This window comes from Grampus griseus (genome assembly GCF_964374135.1).
Source record: "Grampus griseus genome assembly, chromosome: 13".
Taxonomy (NCBI): Eukaryota; Metazoa; Chordata; class Mammalia; order Artiodactyla; family Delphinidae; genus Grampus; species Grampus griseus.
The window spans coordinates 4,512,637-4,532,436 of NC_139007.1; positions in this window are offsets into that span (position 1 = coordinate 4,512,637).

A 19,800-nucleotide genomic window follows, 5' to 3' on the forward strand; every position below is an offset into this window, starting at 1 on the left:
TGAAAACAACTCCTTTGCATGAAACATCACTCTAAATGAAACCTCTCAAAATGCATGGTCAGAAATATTTTACACAAAGGATTGCTTTACCATTGTTCCATTGTAGAAGGAAAGAAATATTTCTGTGTGGTACAGATTGAAAACAGATGCATGGTCAGATGCTGAAGGAAGCCTTGTGTGTCCTGTTGGTTAGGGACATGTGTGAAGGAATTGGGGAAATGAGAAAATAGTATGCCTATTTTCCCATATACACCAAAGAGGAGATTATCTCCACATATACTTACCTACACTGAGAAGAGAATAAATCCCTAAATCTGTGCTGTCGAATACGGCCGTCCCTAGCCACACATGGCTCTTGAGCACTTTAAAGGTAGCTAACCTAAACTGAGATATATTTTAAACACCAGATTAAAAAAATTTAGTAGAAAAGTATATAAATACTTCATTAATATTTTATAAATATGGATTACATGTAGAAACGATAGTATTTTGAAGGTATTATATAAAATAAAATATAATAGTAAAATTATTATCACCTTCCTTTGTTAGTTACTTTTTTGTGACAGTGCTGCCCCACAGATTATTCCAGATTTCAATTTTTTTTCCCATAGATACACTTGATTTCTTTTTGTCGTTAGTGCTGCTATAACTCTTTTTGTAATTGGCAGCAGTAGATAAAATACTTTTAAGCATGAACGAATCCCTTTGTATTCAGCAGTCAGAAAATTATCAGAGTAATCATTTTCTCTGCTCCAAAATAGCTACATTACTTCTAAAAGACTTGCATTCATTGTATTGCATCTTGAGCATTATTTGCAGTGTTTTCTCACTTTCAGAAAGATTGCTGGAGAGAGGTTCATAGGATTAGAACTCCCAGGTCCCTTTACAGAGGGACATGTGCCAGTTTCATTGGCTTTGACTACTGGAGTTTCAGAAGAGATTTAATAGTGGTGTCCAGTGGTGTTAAGTAAGGGTTATTGTGAAATTCCACCTGAAAAACAGGAGCTTAAACCATAATTCTCTGAATAAGTTTTCTACCTAAATAATAAATAATAAGTTCCCATTGAGAACCTGGATTTTGCATCAGATTATAAACATGCTTTAAAGAAATCTACCCCCAAAATGCAACACAATTTGCACTAAATGTATTTTTCCACAGCATTTTATTTTGTTTAGGACTTAGTTAATAATTTAAAAACTCTAAACTTTAAAGCTTAATAATTCACCAGGTATTTTGCTTTAAAAAGAATAAAACCAAAGACATGTTAACAAAATGTTCATAATAACAGAAAGTGTACATTTTCTTTAAAAGTTAAGATTGAAAACCATGTTGGACCTGTCACAGAAGATCAAGATGTCTAAACGACTCAAAGCCTGAATTTATAGTAACATTTTTCAAGTGAGTTATTCAAGCTCTCCAGAAAGAAAATATATTTATATTAAATGTGAGAGAATAACAGATAAGAACATGATTATTCTTTAAAAAGTAAAACAAAAGTAGTAATTATCTGGAAGAAAACCCCAAGGAGAACATTAACCTTTTAATTCCAAGAAGGCAGTCAATTAGATGTGCTCCTGACATTTCCCCAGCAGGACTCAAAGGTGGGCTAGATCTACTGAGATTCAGGTCTGACTTTTAGTTCTTTTAGAGATTTTTTTCAAGAAGTATGGCACCACCAATACTCTTAATGAATTAAAAAACCATATTTTGCAGAAAACATGAACTTCAATTACTCTATGCCAAAAAGACAATCAGGAGCCAGACTCTGAAGGTGTAGCAGTTTCAAGAATTTTGTAACCAAATTATTTATTTTATAGTTTCCTTATGTTTATTCTTAAATTGCTTTCCTTCTTTCTTACATGTTTTCTATAAATAACAGCTGTGATAAAAACAATATCTTACAAAGTCTAAAGATGAGCCAATAAATACCAAATAAAAACTCTATTAGTAGAAAGCATCATGTCAAAAATTTTTATTTTTTAAAAATAAAAACTAGGGGCATATTATGATCAGTGAAAACTTTGTTTAACAGCCTTGTATTAAACACATACACAAATATGTTTCTTCTGTGAAAAAGAAATGTGTGGTGTAGTTGCTTTTGTTCATAAACAACCTTTTCCCAGACAGTTAATATTTGATTATTCTTCAGTTTTTCCATAGACTTCTTATAATATGTCTTGATTATCTCTTTCAAATATCATATAAAGTATGATAATGCTTTTATAATCACTGCTGGGTTTTCTTTTTTATTTTGTTTGTTTGAGTTCTGGTTTAAAAGTTTCATAGATGTTAAGTTGTCTTCCCCAGAAGATGTAATTTAACATAGCATATTTAAATTTAAATTATGATTTTCATCATAATTTAACATAGCAGAGAGTTACAGGATCCCTATGCAGGTATAGTGTAGGACTATAAAATGACCATGCAGGACTTCCCTGGTGGCATAGTGGATAAGAATCTGCCTGCCAATGCAGGGGACACGGGTGCGAGCTCTGGTCTGGGAAGATCCCACATGCCGTGGGGCACCTAAGCCCATGCACCACCCTACTGAGCCTGCACTCTAGAGCCCGCGAGCTACAACTACTGAAGCCCACGTGCCTAGAGCCTGTGCTCTGTAACAAGAGAAGCCACCGCAATGAGAAGCCTGCGCACCGCAAGGAAGAGTAGCCCCTGCTCGCCACAACTAGAGGAAGCCCACACACAGCAACGAAGATCTAATGCAGCCAAAAAGAAAGAAAGAAAGAAAATAAATTGCCATACTTTTTTAAAAAAAAAAAGACCATGAATGCTGAAATCTTACAAAACAAACTTAATAATCAATGGAAAAAGTTATAATTGCTCCATGACCTTTAAAAAAGTTTTGTCAGTATATTTAAAACATTTACTGCTAATTAAGTGTGAAAGGAAGTGAAGAAATAGTAAAACTGGTCTTTATTATTTAGTACACTTTTAATGAAAGTCAGATGAATGCCATTGTATACTGGTTCAGGGAGAGTTAAAGTGTTTATTCCTTTATTAAAAATAAGTTTGAACAATGCTTGTCTTCTTCTTGTACTATAACATATGGAGAGAGCATCATTTCTATGGCTTGTGAAATTGTCATAATCCTTTTCTTATTTGGATTAGTTTCCAGCAATTTATCTTTTGAGCTTTCAATGATGGGAAATTACTCCAAGTTGTCCCTCAATGTGATATTTTCCCCAGTACCACTTCTTCTGGGTATTTTCATCCTTTCTGTCTTTCTTCATTTGTCTGTAAATTCGCCTTCTCCAGGTTTATGCATTGCACACCTAGGGTCTCTCCAAATGGAGACAATGTCAACATTTCTACCACCAGCTTTTTCTCTTGTAATTGCATTTATGTTTGATATGAATTTCACTTCCAATGTTATTACTTTTTGTTTCTCTGTTGCACTTTCAGCGTTGTTGGGCAAGTCCATCTTCCAATGATCCATTTTTGTAAAATATCATGTGAGTTTGTCTACCTGTGAATTGAATAACTGATGCTCAGTGGCCAATCACTGACATATTTGGAAAGAAATGACCACTAATCATGAGGTGCATCTGTTATTTATGTAATATTTAGTAGACTGAAGCAGGAAAGTTTGTACTTTATGCAATTCCTCACAGTTAATATATAAGAATTACTAAAATTTGAACTGAGTTGTTAGAGAACAGTTATTGAACTAAAAACTGAAATCCATGCATATCCGAATTAGGCAAAACCAGGACTATTTGTGTTGCGTCACAGCAGCAATACTTGTATCACCTGCATAATATATTAATTCTCTTCTTCTACGTGATCAAAATATTCTTTAAGAAGGAATAAGTTGAATCAGAGGGTGATGTATCAGAAAAGACTAGCTAGTACCTCTCATGTAGAAACCTTTGTGTGAAACGCTAAGAATCAGAAAAAGCTTCAAACAGCATTCTAGTGTGGGGTCGTCTGGTTCAATTCATATATTACTTATATCTTTCCTCTCTGTCTCTATTCTGAAGCAGTTATTTGGAACTCTTTTTTAGAAAATTATAAAAATTATTGAATGACCGAAATCAATTCATATATAAACCTACTTATTTTTGTTGATTAAGAGTACATATCGGGCTTCCCTTGTGGCGCAGTGGTTGAGAATCCGCCTGCCGATGCAGGGGACACGGGTTCGTGCCCCAGTCTGGGAAGATCCCACATGCCGTGGAGCGGCTGGGCCCGTGAGCCATGGCCGCTGACCCTGCGCGTCCGGAGCCTGTGCTCCGCTACGGGAGAGGCCACAACAATGAGAGGCCCGCATACCGCAAAAAAAAAAAAAAAAAAAGAGTACATATCTTCAGGAGTAAATATTATGGCTAGCTCTATGGTTATATTAGTTTTATCATAAAATTATTTTACTAATTGCCAGTTTTGTCTCCATAGAGAACATAGCTTAAAATACCAAATAATTAATAATATCAATAATAATAAAATAACAATGAATGCGTATATAATGCTTACCGTTGTAAGCACTTTACATACATTAGGTCACTGCTCTTTACAAAAACTCCATAAGACGAGTATAATATTAGCCACAGTTGGTAAATAAAGAATCCTAAAAAAGAGGCTAATAACTTGCGTAAGCGTACACAGCTATAAGTGGCAGAGTCAAGATTTGAACCTATCACATCTTGTTTCAGAGTCTGGCCTCTTAAACTTGTGCCCATAAATCTATATCTGCATCTTGCTCTCCACTGCTGACACTTAAACCAGCTACCTCTGTGTCTCTGAGTCTCCAGTGTCCAGAGGACCATAGGATCACACACTGAGTGTAACGTGTCTAGTGCTGAGCACAGGACTGAGTTACTGCAGAGCAAAAGAACAAAAATCACAAATGAACTAATGAACTAATATTACTTGGAGAAAAGTGGAAATCAATAAAGTAAAAATGGACCTTTGATTTTGTGGGTCAGTGTTTGATAGAGGTAGCTTCATTTGCTTTGTTATTCATTTCATTGGTTCTTAATCAAGTTTAGAGTGCTTTGGGTATATCAGAGATCTATAGTAGATCTCTACCTCTCCTAGAAATATTTTCATTTTGCATCCGGGAGGTAACCTGTAAAGTCAATGCCCCTTGCTCAACTTAATAGCATTAAGTCTTTTATGTATTTCTACCCAGTTAAGGTTGCCAGATGCAGCCAAACCAACCAAACAAAGAAAAAACAAACAAACAAAAAAGAATGCTCAATTAAATTTTCATTTCAGATAAACAAAGAATATATATATATATATATATATATATATATATATATATATATATATATCTCCCATGCAGTGTTCAGAACATACTTATACTATAAAAAAGTTTGTTAATCTGAACTTCAAATTTAACCAGATGTCATATATTTTACCTGGTGTATATTTATCTAACATAAATTGGGGGTGTGTGTGATAATAAAGAGAAAAAGTGGCTCTGAATCTAAATGTAGAAGAGAATGTTTTTGGTTTATTGTGGACACTCTAATTTACTAATCATTCACTCTTTGATCATTTTACCTGTTTCAGCCTTTGTCTCATTGGTAAAAATGGAATCACGAGACGCTCCCCCAATCCTGGCAGTTGAAGGGAATAAAATACAGGCATATTTTAAAATGATATTTAAAACTCAAGAGCTAGGAACACAACAGTTCTTATATTTTCAGTTCATTTCATATACAAACTAACTCTCACTCGATCTAATGTCATTTTCCATCACGGAAAACATCATGTCGTAGACAGTGATCTCTTGCCACATGGTGCTTACTTATCAATGAACTTAGCAGTGGTTAATAAGCTTTAAATGATGAGAGTTAAAGCAATGACTGCTCTCATACTGCTTTACTCATGGTGACCATCAGTAAATACCTTATAATAATTGCCATCATTACAGTTTTTAAGAAGCCTGACATAAATGCTTTTTTTGTTTTTGCAAATTCATTCATGGAACATGAGAGAATATTTTAATGTTTGCCTGAAAATGTGGTGTTAGGTTTTTCTGACACTTAAAAAGCATGATCGCACAATTAGTGAAGAAATCTATACCAACAAAAGGTAGTACTAATTGTCAAATTACTGTAAATTATAGTATGCTTGATAAAGGATGATTTCTAAGCATGAAACGTGTTTTTGCTGTTGAAATGATTTCTGACTTTTACCCTATTATTATAAATTTATGAAAATTACTTGTTCTGCCAGACATCCATACAGTGGCAAATGAGAATCCCATGGGCAGTGAGCTTTAAATGAAGACAGTCAGTATGTTCCAAGTTTCATCTAAATGTCTGGAAATTTCTTTGCACTGTGATAAAGAGAATTGCAAATTTTTAGGAACATTTGAATTGGTTAAAAACTATCAATGAGAGAAATATAAACTAAATTTATTCCATGATTCTTAATTAAAGTCACCATAATTTTATTAATTCTTCCAACAATCATCTGTTGAACATTCTTTCCTCAAAGTTATCTAACTATGACAATATAAGTTTTCCTCCATTTTTTCTAAATACTATATGACGAAAGGGAAGTCTTTTCCTTTTTTAAAAATTTGAAATTTAGCATATTTCTCCAAAAGCATCTGCAAAGCTTAAAACTAAACCTTCCATAATAACTTATTGGTTAGGATATGTTAAACAGTTTCCAATGTAGTGAACCCAGTTAGTTAACTTCTTAGAAATTTCTACAACATTGCTCCACTATGTATACTGTATACACCAGTAAAGCCTGCTCAGCTTTTGATTAATAATAAATAAATGAAAACATACATGGTACCAGTTGACCATATCTCATTCTCATGGGCATGGCCTTGAAAATAAAAATTATAAGATACACGCATGCACAAACACAACCACAATCATCTGTGATGTCTATGATAGAAAAACATATAAGTGAAGAATATCTGTGTTTTAAGAACAAAAAGTATAAGAAACAAACCTAGAATATTATGGATAAATATGAAGAAAAACATCGCCTTCAGAAGGCAGTGGATGGAAAATATCTAAATGTTTTTCCTCAATGTTATGTGCTATTTCATTTATTCTTAAATTGTTATTAATCACTTTTGAAGACAGGGAAAAGAAAAATTGCTTTTCTGGACACAGGGTGAGATAAGAGGAAACCCACGGGGCACTGAGTCATAGCATGAAAGCAAGCAACCCTGAAGAGCTGCCCAATTCTCATCGGAAAAGACTCAACTCTAAGTTACAAAGTCACTAAGGTTTAAGGGTTTCTCAGTTCCTTCACTACAGCCCATTATTTTAACTAGTAGAGTCACTTTTTTTCCTACAAAATTAAGTGTATTTTAAAAGTAGTAAAGGGAAAATATAATGAAGCACACGTCATCTTAGAATCACACTTTTTAAGTCCTCCCTCCATACACTTGTGCTGTTGTTGTCATCCATTTTATTTTTATATGTTATAAGCCCCACATGATATATTGCTACCATTTTTGTTTTAAATAGCCAATTATCATTAAGACTGAATAAAAATAATTTAAAGATATATTATTATGAAAGTAATCTGATTCATTGTAGATCATTTGACAGCAAAAAGAAAGTGAAAAAAAGGAATAAAAAATCTTCCATATACCTACCAAAAAAAAAAAAAAAAGAGTGAATAAAATTAAAAAAAGTCTAATTATTTTTCATTTCCAGAGCTCTCCATTTGTTTGTGTAGATTCAAATTTTTGTCTGTTATCACAGTCCTTCTCTCAGAAGAATTTGGTTTAACAATTCTTGAGGTACAAGAATCCTGGATATGAATTCTCTCAGATTTGTTGTTTGAAAATGTCTTTATTTGGCCTTCATATTTTAAATATATATATTTGCTGGGTTGACAGATTTTCCCTGCTTTTGATACATTAAAGATATCACACTATTAAGTCTTGTGTACTTTCTGACAAGGAAACTGATGTAATTCTTATCTTCTTTTGTATGTAAAATGTCTTTTCTCTTTATTTTTCTGTTGCCTTTAAAGACATTTTTCATCTCTGATTTTCAACAGCTTGACTGTAATACATCAAATTATAATTTGGGGGGATAATCATCTGGTTGTTATTAGAATAACACAGGCAAGATGAATCTGTAGTTTCTTGAATCTGTAGTTTGGTGCCCTTCATTATTTTTTGCTAAATTCTCACCATTCTCTGATCCAATACTATGTCTACCTTTTTCTCTTGCTCTCTTTTCTCTTTTTTGGGCTTGAATAATCCACTTGTTAAACTGTTTTATATTTTCCTTTCTGTTAGGTTATAGGATTTTTTGGATGTGCTGGTCTTTTATTGTGGTGGTGATATTAGTTTGCTTGTTTTTTTTCTTCTATGTATTTTTCAGTTTTCAACAATTTCTACTGACCTATCTCCATGTCCACCAATTTGTTCTTCTGCTGTTGAACTCACTGAAGGAACTTTTGATTACTTTACAGTTTTTTTGTTTCTAGAATTTTCATTTGGGTTTCTTATAGCTTCATCATTTCTAATGAAACCCCCCAAATCTTCATGCATGTTGTCTACCTATACCATTAAATTTCTAAACATATAATCATAGTTGTTTTTTTTTTTTAACATCTTTATTGGGGTATAATTGCTTTACAATGGTGTGTTAGTTTCTGCTTTATAACAAAGTGAATCAGTTATACATACACATACGTTCCCATAACTCTTCCCTCTTGCATCACCCTCCCTCCCACCCTCCCTATCCCACCCCTCCAGGTGGTCAAAAAGCACCGAGCCGATATCCCTGTGCCATGCGGCTGCTTCCCACTAGCTATCTAACTTACGTTTGTTAGTGTGTATATGTCCATGACTCTCTCTCGCCCTGTCACAGCTCACCCTTCCCCCTCCCCATATCCTCAAGTCCATACTCCAGTAGGTCTGTGTCTTTATTCCTGTCTTACCCCTAGGTTCTTCATGACATTTTTTTCCTTAGATTCCATATATATATGTGTTAGCATATGGTATTTGTCTTTTTCTTTCTGACTTACTTCACTCTGTATGACAGACTCTAGGTCTATTCACCTCATTACAAATAGCTCAATTTCGTTTCTTTTTATGGCTGAGTAATATTCCATTGTATATATGTGACATATCTTCTTTATCCATTCATCTGATGATGGGCACTTAGGTTGTTTCCATCTCCAGGCTATTGTAAATAGAGCTGCAATGAACATTTTGGTACATGACTATTTTTGAATTTTGGTTTTCTCAGGGTATATGCCCAGTAGTGTGATTGCTGGGTCATATGGTAGTTCTATTTGTAGTTTTTTAAGGAACCTCCATACTGTTCTCCATAGTGGCTGTACCAATTCACATTCCCACCAGCAGTGTAAGAGTGTTCCCTTTTCTCCACACCCTCTCCAGCATTTATTGTTTCTAGATTTTTTGATTATGGCCATTCTGACTGGTGTGAGATGATATCTCATTGTAGTTTTGATTTGCATTTCTCTAATGATTAATGATGTTGAGCATTCTTTCATGTGTTTGTTGGCAGTCTGTATATCTTCTTTGGAGAAATGTCTATTTAGGTCTTCTGCCTATTTTTGGATTGGGTTATTTTTTTGTTGTTGTTATTGAGCTGCATGAGCTGCTTGTAAATTTTGGAGATTAATCCTTTGTCAGTTGTTTCATTTGCAAATATTTTCTCCCATTCTGAGGGTTGTCTTTTAATCTTGTTTATGGGTTCCTTTGCTGTGCAAAAGCTTTGAAGTTTCATCAGGTCCCATTTGTTTATTTTTGTTTTTATTTCCATTACTCTAGGAGGTGGGACAGAAAGGATCTTGCTGTGATTTATGTCATAGAGTGTTCTGCCTATGTTTTCCTCTAAGAGTTTGATAGTTTCTGGCCTTACATTTAGGTCTTTCATCCATTTTGAGCTTATTTTTGTGTATGGTGTTAGGGAGTGATCTATTCTCATACTTTTACATGTATCAGTCCAGCTTTCCCAGCACCACTTATTGAAGAGGCTGTCCTTTCTCCACTGTACATTCCTGCCACCTTTATCAAAGATAAGGTGTCCATCTGTGTGTGGGTTTATCTCTGGACTTTCTATCCTGTTTCATTGATCTATCTTTCTGTTTTTGTGCCAGTACCATACTGTCTTGATTACTGTAGCTTTGTAGTATAGTCTGAAGTCAGGGAGGCTGATTCCTCCAGCTCCTTTTTTCATTCTCAAGATTGCTTTGGTTATTCGGGGTCTTTTGTGTTTCCATACAAATTGCAAAATTTTTTCTTCTAGTTCTGTGAAAAATGCCAGTGGTAGTTTGATAGGGATTGTATTGAATCCATAGATTGCTTTGGGTAGTAGAGTCATTTTCATAATGTTGATTCTTCCAATCCAAGAAAATCGTATATCTCTCCGTCTATTTGTACCATCTTTAATTTCTTTCTTCAGTGTCTTATAATTTTCTGCATACAGGTCTTTTGTCTCCTTAGGTAGGTTTATTCCTAGATATTTTATTCTTCTTGTTGCAGTGGTAAATGGGAGTGTTTTTTGATTTCCATTTCAGATTTTTCATCATTAGTATATAGGAACGCCAGAGATTTCTGTGCATTAATTTTGTATCCTGCTACTTTACCAAATTCATTGATTAGCTCTCATAGTTTTCTGGTAGCATCTTTAGGATTCTCTGTGTATAGTATCATATCATCTGCAAACAGTGACAGCTTTACTTCTTCTTTTCTGATTTGGATTCCTTTTATTTCCTTTTCTTCTCTGATTGCTGTGGCTAAAACTTCCAAAACTATGTTGAATAACAGTGGTGAGAGTGTTGTCTTTTTCCTGATCTTAGTGGAAATGCTTTCAGTTTTTCACCATTGAGGATGATGTTGGCTGTGGGCTGTCATATATGGCCTTTATTATGTTGAGGAAAGTTCCCTCTATGCCTACTTTCTGCAGGGTTTTTATCATAAATGGGTGTTGAATTTTGTCAAAAGCTTTCTCTGCATCTATTGAGATGATCATATGGTTTTTCTCCTTCAATTTGTTAATATGGTTTATCACATTGATAGATTTGCATTTATTGAAGAATCCTTGCATTCCTGGAATAAACCCCACTTGATCATGGTCTGTTATCCTTTTAATGTGCTGTTGGATTCTGTTTGCTAGTATTTTGTTGAGGATTTTTGCATCTATGTTCATCAGTGATATTGGCCTGTAGTTTTCTTTCTTTGTGACATCCTTGTCTGGTTTTGGTGTCAAGGTGATGGTGGCCTCATAGAAGGAATTTGGGGGTGTTCCTCCCTCTGCTATATTTTGGAAGAGTTTGAGAAAGATAGATGTTAGCTCCTCTCTAAATGTTTGATAGAATTCGCCTGTGAAGCCATCTAGTCCTGGGCTTTTGTTTGTTGGAAGATTTTTAATCACACATTCAATTTCAGTGTTTGTGATTGGTCTGTTCATATTTTCTATTTCTTCCTGATTCAGTCTTGGCAGGTTGTGCATTTCTAAGAATTTGTCCATTTCTTCCAGATTGTCCATTTTATTGGCATAGAGTTGCTTGTAGTAATCTCTCATGATCATTTTTATTTCTGCAGTGTCAGTTGTTACTTCTCCTTTTTCATTTCTAATTCTATTGATTTGTGTCTTCTCCCTTTTTTTCTTGATGAGTCTGGCTAGTGGTTTATCTATTTTGTTTATCTTCTCAAAGAACCAGCTTTTAGTTTTATTGATCTTTGCTATTGTTTCCTTCATTTCTTTTTCATTTATTTCTGATCTGATTTTTATGATTTCTTTCCTTCTGCTAGCTTTGGGGTTTTTTTGTTCTTCTTTCTCTAATTGCTTGAGGTTCAAGGTTAGGTTGTTTATTCGAGATGTTTCCTGCTTCTTAAGGTGGGCTTGTATTGCTATAAACTTCCCCCTTACAACTGCTTTTGTTGCACCCCATAGGTTTTGGTCGTTGTGTCTCCATTGTCATTTGTTTCTAGGTATTTTTTTTATTTCCTCTTTGATTATTTCAGTGATCACTTCATCATTAAGTAGTGTATTGTTTAGCCTCCATGTGTTTGTATTTTTTACAGATCTTTCCCTGTAATTGATATCTAGTCTCATGGCATTGTGATCAGAAAAGATACTTGATACAACTTCAATTTTTTAAAATTTACCAAGGCTTGATTTGTGATCCAAGATATGATCTATCCTGGAGAATGTTCCATGAGCACTTGAGAAAAATGTGTATTCTGTTGTTTTTGGATGGAGTGTCCTATAAATATCAATTAAGTCGATCTTGTTTAATGTATCATTTAAAGCTTGTGTTTCCTTATTTATTTTCATTTTGGATGATCTGTCCATGGGTGAAAGTGGGGTGTTTAAGTCCCCTACTATGAATGTGTTACTGTCGATTTCCCTTTTTATGGCTGTTAGTATTTGCCTTATGTATTGAGATGCTCCTATGTTGGGTGCATAAATATTTACAATTGTTATATCTTCTTCTTGGATCGATCCCTTGATCATTATGTAGTGTCCTTCTTTGTCTCTTCTAATAGTCCTTATTTTAAAGTCTAGTTTGTCTGATATGAGAATTGATACTCCAGCTTTCTTTTGGTTTCCATTTGCATGGAATATCTTTTTCCACCCCCGTACTTTCAGTCAGTACGTGTCTCTAGGTCTGAAGTGCGTCTCTTGTAGACAGCATATATAAGGGTCTTGTTTTTGTATCCATTCAGCCAATCTGTCTTTTGGTGGGAGCATTTAGTCCACTTACATTTAAGGTAATTATCGATATGTATGTTCCTATTCACATTATCTAAATTGTTTTGGGTTCGTTGTTATAGGTCTTTTCATTCTCTTGTGTTTCTTGTCTACAGAAGTTCCTTTAGCATTTGTTGTAAAGCTGGATTTGTGGTGCTGAACTCTCTCAGCTTTTGCTTGTCTGTAAAAGTTTTAATTTCTCCATCAAATCTGAATGAGATCCTTGCTGGGTAGAGCAGTCTTGCTGCAGGTTTTTCTCCTTCATCACTTTCAGCATGTCCTGACACTCCCTTCTGGCTTGTAGGGTTTCTGCTGAGAGATCAGCTGGTAACCTTTTGGGGATTCCTTTTTGTGTTATTTGTTGTTTTCTCCTTGCTGCTTTTACTATGCTTTCTTTGTATTTAATTTTTGACAGTTTGATTAATATGTGTCTTGGCGTATTTCTCCTTGGATTTATCCTGTATGGGACTCTGTGCTTCCTGGACTTCATTAACTATTTCCTTTCCCATATTAGGGAAGTTTTCAACTATAATCTCTTCAAATATTTTCTCAGTCCCTTTCTTTTTCTCTTCTTCTTCTGGAACCCCTATAATTCGAATGTTGGTGCGTTTAATGTTGTCCCAGAGGTCTCTGAGACTGTCCTCAGTTCTTTTCATTCTTTTTTCTTTATTCTGCTCTGCAGTAGTTATTTCCACTATTTTATCTTTCAGGTCACTTATCCGTTCTTCTGCCTCAGTTATTCTTTTATTGATCCCATCTAAAGTACTTTTAATTTCATTTATTGTGTTGTTCATCGTTGCTTGTTTCATCTTTATTTCTTCTAGGTCCTTGTTAACTGTTTCTTGCATTTTGTCCATTGTATTTCCAAGATTTTGGATCATGCTTACTATCATTCTGAATTCTTTTCCAGGTAGACTGCCTATTTCCTCTTCATTTGTTAGGTCTGGTGCATTTTTATCTTGCTCCTTTATCTGCTGTGTGTTTTTCTTTCTTCTCATTTTGCTTATCTTACTGTGTTTGAGGTCTCCTTTTTGCAGACTGCAAGTTCATAGTTCCCGCTGTTTTTGATGTCTGTCTCTAGTGGCTAAGGTTTGTTCAGTGGGTTGTGTAGGCTTCCTGGTGGATGGGACTAGTGCCTGTGTTGTGGTGGATGTGTCTGGATCTTGTCTCTCTAGTGGGGAGGTCCACGTCTGGTGGTGTGTTTTGGGGTGTCTGTGGCCTTATTATGATTTTAGGCAGCCTCTCTGCTAATGGGTGGGGTTGTGTTCCTGTTTTGCTAGTTGTTTGGCATAGGTTGTCCAGCACGGTAGCTTGCTGGTCGTTGAGTCAAGCTGGGTGCTGGTGTTAAGATGGAGGTCTCTGGGAGATTTTCGCCATTTGATGTTATGTGGAGCAGGGAGGTCTCTTGTTGACCAGTGTCCTGAAGTTGGCTCTCCTACCTCAGAGGCAGAGCCCTGACTCCTGGCTGGAACACCAAGAGCCTTTCATCCACACGGCTCAGAATAAAAGGGAGAAAAAGTAGAGAGAATTAGTAGAAGTATGAAGAAAGAAAGAAAGAAAGGAGGGAAGGAAGGAAGGAAGAAAGAAAGAAGCAAAGAAGGAAAGAAAGCAAGAAGGAAAGAAAGGAGGGAGGGAGGGAGGGAGGAAGGAAGGAAGGAGGGAAGGAAGGAAAAAAGACAGAAAGAAAGAAGATACAGTAAAATAAAATAAAGTATAATAAAGTTATTGAATTAAAAAATAATTATTTAGAAAAAAAAAGGGACGGATAGAACCTTAGGACAAATGTTGGAAGCAAAGGTATACAGACAAAATCTTACACAGAAGCATACACATACACCCTCACAAAAAGAGGTAAAGGGGAAAAAATCATAAATCTTGCTCTCAGAGACCACCTTCTCAATTTGGGATGATTCGTTGTCTAAAGGAGGGAAGGAAGGAAGGAAGGAAGGAAGGAGGGAAGGAAAGAAAGAAAGAAAGAAAGAAAGAAAGAAAGAAAGAAAGAAAGAAAGAAAGAAAGAAAGAAAGAAAGAAAGAGAGAAGGTAAAGTATAATAAAGTTATTAAAATTAATTATTAAGAAAAAAATTTATAATAAAACCATGGACGGATGGAACCCTAGGACAAATGGTGGAAGCAAGACTATACAGACAAAATCTCACACAGAAGCATACACATACACATTCACAAAAAGAGGAAAAGGGGAAAAAATCATAGATCTTGCTCTCGAAGCCCACCTCCTCAATTTGGGATGACTTGTTGTCTATTCGTGTATTCCACAGATGCAGGGTACATCAAGTTGATTGTGGAGCTTTAATCTGCTGTTTCTGAGGCTGCTGGGAGAGATTTCCCTTTCTCTTCTTTGTTCTCACAGCTCACAGGGGCTCAGCTTTGGATTTGGCACTGCTTCTGCATGTAGGTCGCTGGAGGGTGTCTGTTTTTTGCTCAGACAGGATGGGGTTAAAGGAGCCTCTGATTCGGGGGCTCTGGCACACTCAGGCCGTGGGGGAGGGAGGGGCACTGCGTGCGGGGTGGGCCTGCGGCGGCAGAGGCCAGCATGACGTTGCACCAGCCTGAGGTCCGCCGTGCGTTCTCCCGGGGAAGTTGTCCCTGGATCCCGGGAACCTGGCAGTGGCGGGCTGCACAGGCTCCGCGGAAGAGGGGTGTGGACAGTGACCTGTGCTCGCACACAGGCCCCTTGGTGGCGGCAGCAGCAGTCTTAGCGTCTCCCGTCCGTCTCTGGGGTCTGCGCTTTTAGCCGCGGCTTGCACCTGTCTCCGGGGTCCGTGCTTTTAGCCACGGCTCGCGCCCGTCTCTGGAGTTCCTTTAAGCAGCGCTCTTAAACCCCTCTCCTCGCGCACCAGGAAACAAAGAGGGAAGAAAAAGTCTCTTGCCTCTTCGGCAGCTCCAGACTTTTCCCCGGACTCCCTCCTGGCTAGCCGTGGTGCACTAACCCCTTCAGGCTATGTTCAAGCCGCCAACCCCAGTCCTCTCCCTGTGCTCTGACCAAAACCCGAGCCTCAGCTCGCAGCCCCGCCCGCCCCAGCGGATGAGCAGACAAGCCTCTCGGGCTGGTGAGTGCCGGTCGGCACCGATCCTCTGTGCGGGAATCTCCCCGCTTTGCCCTCCGCACCCCAGTTGCTGTGTACTCCTCCGCGGCCCCGAAGCTCCCCCCTCCGCCTCCCTCAGTCTCCACCCGCGAAGGGTTTCTTAGTGTGTGGAAACATTTCCTCCTTCACAGCTCCCTCCCACTGGTGCAGGTGCTGTCCCTATTCTTTTGTCTCTGTTTTTTCTTTTTTTCTTTTGCCCTACCCAGGTACGTGGGGAGTTTCCTGCCTTTGGGGAGGTCCGAGGTCTTCTGCCAGCCTTCAGTAGGTGTTTTGTAGGAGTTGTTCCACGTGTAAATGTATTTCTGGCGTATCTGTGGGGAGGAAGGTGATCTCCGCGTCTTACTCTTCCGCCATCTTCAAGGTCCCTCCCTAATCATAGTTTATAAAATAATTTTTATATAATTTTCAAAGGTTACTTTCCATTTACAGTTATTACAAAATATTGGCTATATTCCCCATGTTGTTTTACATTTTTCTGTTTGATAGTTCCAAAATCTAGATACCCCTGAGTCTGATTCAATTGACTGTTCAGGTAGTCTTACGTTTTGCATTGACATTAAAAATAATTAAAGTCAGCATTGTAGGATGAACAGTAGACACTGAAGTCAAGAGTATTTAAGTCTGGAAAGATCCAGGTTTCTTTTGTCATTCAGCCTTGTGTCAATCTAGTAAATAGTTGAGCTGGGTTTGGGTTTTCTTGCTGACATTTTTACCTTCAGGACACCATAGTCTTCAAATTCTTCTAGTAGTGGGATACTGTTGTCTTCTGATTAAGACAGTATTGAGACATCAAATGGGTTTGTCCTTTGTCTTTCATCCTCAGCTTTCAGTGATTCCTATTTGCCTGCATGATGGAGGGGGTGGGTCTACACAATCTTCTCATCCCCCAGAAGCAGACTTGTGTTGCTTCTAACACTGCGGTAAGAGTAGAGAATTTTTCTCTATCTTCATCCACATCGATTGAGGCTCTTTCTGACCACCCTATTTAAAATTGCATCCCTCCTCTAATTTTATCCCATCCTATGACCTTCTAAGCTTTTTTTTCCCCCCTGTTTTACCATGAAACATAACATATAATTTGTTATTTCACTTTTTGTCTTTCATCCCCACTTTTGTGTCTCTTTATTTTTGTTGCCAGATCTCCAAGGTCTGAAATAATACCAGCCACATACTAGGTACTCTGAAACCCTTGTTCAGTGAATTAACAGAGGCTGGAGTCATTTGAAAACAGTCGGTTTCTATCTAGAAAGACTAAAATTGTTTTCATTCATGATAGTAATAATATATACTGAAAGAATACAGGCAATTAAGATTTAGCTTTTACATTTTTCCCATAATTGTTAAGCAATCCTTGATTTTTCATGAGTATTGTGTGCTTACTCTAAGCAAAAAAAAAGCCTAGTATTGGTGTTTTAACTTGCAAAGAGCAACAAGAAAATGAAATCACCTTCATAGCTAGCACCATGTTTCCTCAGGAAGAATTATGTCTCATGAAACCACATTTTGAAAACTAGTTGTTTCAGAAGGTACAATTTAATATCTCCTTCCTTTTCAGGATGTGATATTATAATGTACCAAAGCTACAGAAGAGTATCATACAGATTTGGGTAGCAGTTACAGGAGAGATGAGAGAAAGGAAGCAGATACAAGGTGGATGTAGACTTGCATTGAATGTGGCCAATTCCCAGGGTCCTCAAGCCTCTTGACGTCCAGAGCTGAATTCATATACACTTTGTGTGAGTGCCCTGCTGGATGGGGTTGAGGTGGCCTGGTGATGTGGAATATGAGGAAGACTTGTTACATTAAGGACACAGGGACAACCATTGAGAAACATGGGTCCAGGGTAATGGAAGACTCAGAGACTATAAGACTTCTGATGATTAGTAAACACCTCTGAAGGCTTCAAAATTCTGCAGACTCTTGGATGTGTACTTATATGCAGTTTCACTAAGATCTCACGTGGCAGGGATTCCTTCAGCTAGCATTTGGCTTATGATCATGCAGGACATGGAGGCCACAGAAGCTGAGAAGCTACAACCAAATCTCACATGAAAAACAGCAGCAACTCTAGAAAAAAAGATGTAGATTTGTGGAAGGCAACCTAACCTTCCATAGTCTAATAGTGCTTTTAAAAATATAAATCCTTGGGATCCACCTCCTGATTCCCTAACACAATATGTCTGAAGTGGAATCTAGAGACATAGTTTTTTAGCTGTTGTTGAGAAAAAACATTATATAATTGTGCCACAGAAATTAACCCTGACCCTTCATGTAGTATGGTAGTGTGACATTTAATTTATTTTAGAAAAAAAATTAAGTAATGACCAGTCTACCATTTTAAATTCCCTTCTCAAGGTGTGATGGTTTTGGTGATGATGATCCCCTGGCAGAATGCCCTCAACTAAAACTAAAGTTGCTCATTCTGGTAAAAGCTGATATAGATTCATGCCCCATAGTGATAATCATGCTGGGGCAATTCATATTGAAAAAGTGTATTTCAGATTTCTATTTAATTTTCAAAATTAAGTTTCATATGCCATGTATATGAATAGTGAGTCACCTGAAGATAGAGCAGAGATTATTATTAAATGGATGTGCTTCTTTGTTTTCTCTGTTTGAATTATATTGCACATTTACACATAGCTTCATAATCAGAGACTCATTCCTTTTGTATAATTTTTATACTGAATTTATAGGTATAATTTCTCACCACTATGGGTTTCAGAAGAGTATTAACTTCTTGCAGGCTGTTATACAGTAATATCAGGTAGCCAAATCATTCTCAGTTAAATTTCCAGTAGCGGTAATCCTCCCTCATTTATCTGACTAGTAAACTGGAAAGAAAAAGAAAATCCTGTAAGCTAACAGCATGATGATTCAGTATAATGAAAATTTGCTAGACATTTGTATAAAATGACAAATGTTGGTTTTCATATGTTGTGTTCCCATTAACTTTAATATAGATTACTCAAGACAAATGGCAGCATTTGGCATGTTTATCATTGCAAATCGAGGAGTTTGGTGTGTCCTTACTCTGGAATAATTAATACATTTTGGTAGGACAAAAAGATTCTTTTCACTCAGTAAACTTTCCACTTCTAAAAGCTGAGTATCAGTTTTCTTTTTAACACTTGACTGTGCAGGCTATTTATAAAACATTTTATTCTCAAGTCTGAAATTAGGGAGTTCAAATTTTATTATTTTAAATTTCATTTAACAAAAGGAGTAAGTAAAACTTAAAAATAAATCAATAACTAGTTATACTCAATCATTCTGAAATATAAAATTTGAAATCTATTATATTGCCATGTATGCTACAACAATTACCTTTTCATATGCTGGAAAGTATTCTTATGTTCAAGTATCAATTATCAGAACATGTAAGTAGAAATGGTCATATATTTTAGCTGACATACATTTGAAATAAAACCTAAAGTTTATATTAAGAGTCATACAAGTGGTTCTTTTAAGTAAATTTCTTAAATTGCTTATCAAATTACAGTAACCAGATGCTTTTGTAATATAAAATACAGAACCAAATAAAGTCTTGTTTAAACATAGTTATAAAATAAAGTCATAACAAATTTTATCTCCTGAGCTTTGGACAATTCAATTTAATCATTTATGACAAAAAATTGTAATTAGGCACTTTTGAATGATCACAGAGTCTTATACAATGTATTGCGTAGTAATACATTTCTCAAGTTTTTAATGGAATATGAACATATGTAAACATCCAAGTGGATGCAGTTTTTATGCTGATACAATCACTGTTCATTAGTAAATTCAGTGATTCAAAGTAATCTTTGATTTGGACTTTTCTAGAATATCCAATTCCATCACTCTGGTTGTACCCTCTTCTCCAAGTCTCGCTTTCGTGCTGCTATGCTCCATACCCACAAACTGTCTATGGTGGAATGATAATGTCTTTTAGTTAGGACTGTTTTACTACTGAGAGAAACTTTTATTTCCTAACCCACATATTTGTTACTTTACTTCAGAGAGTTCAC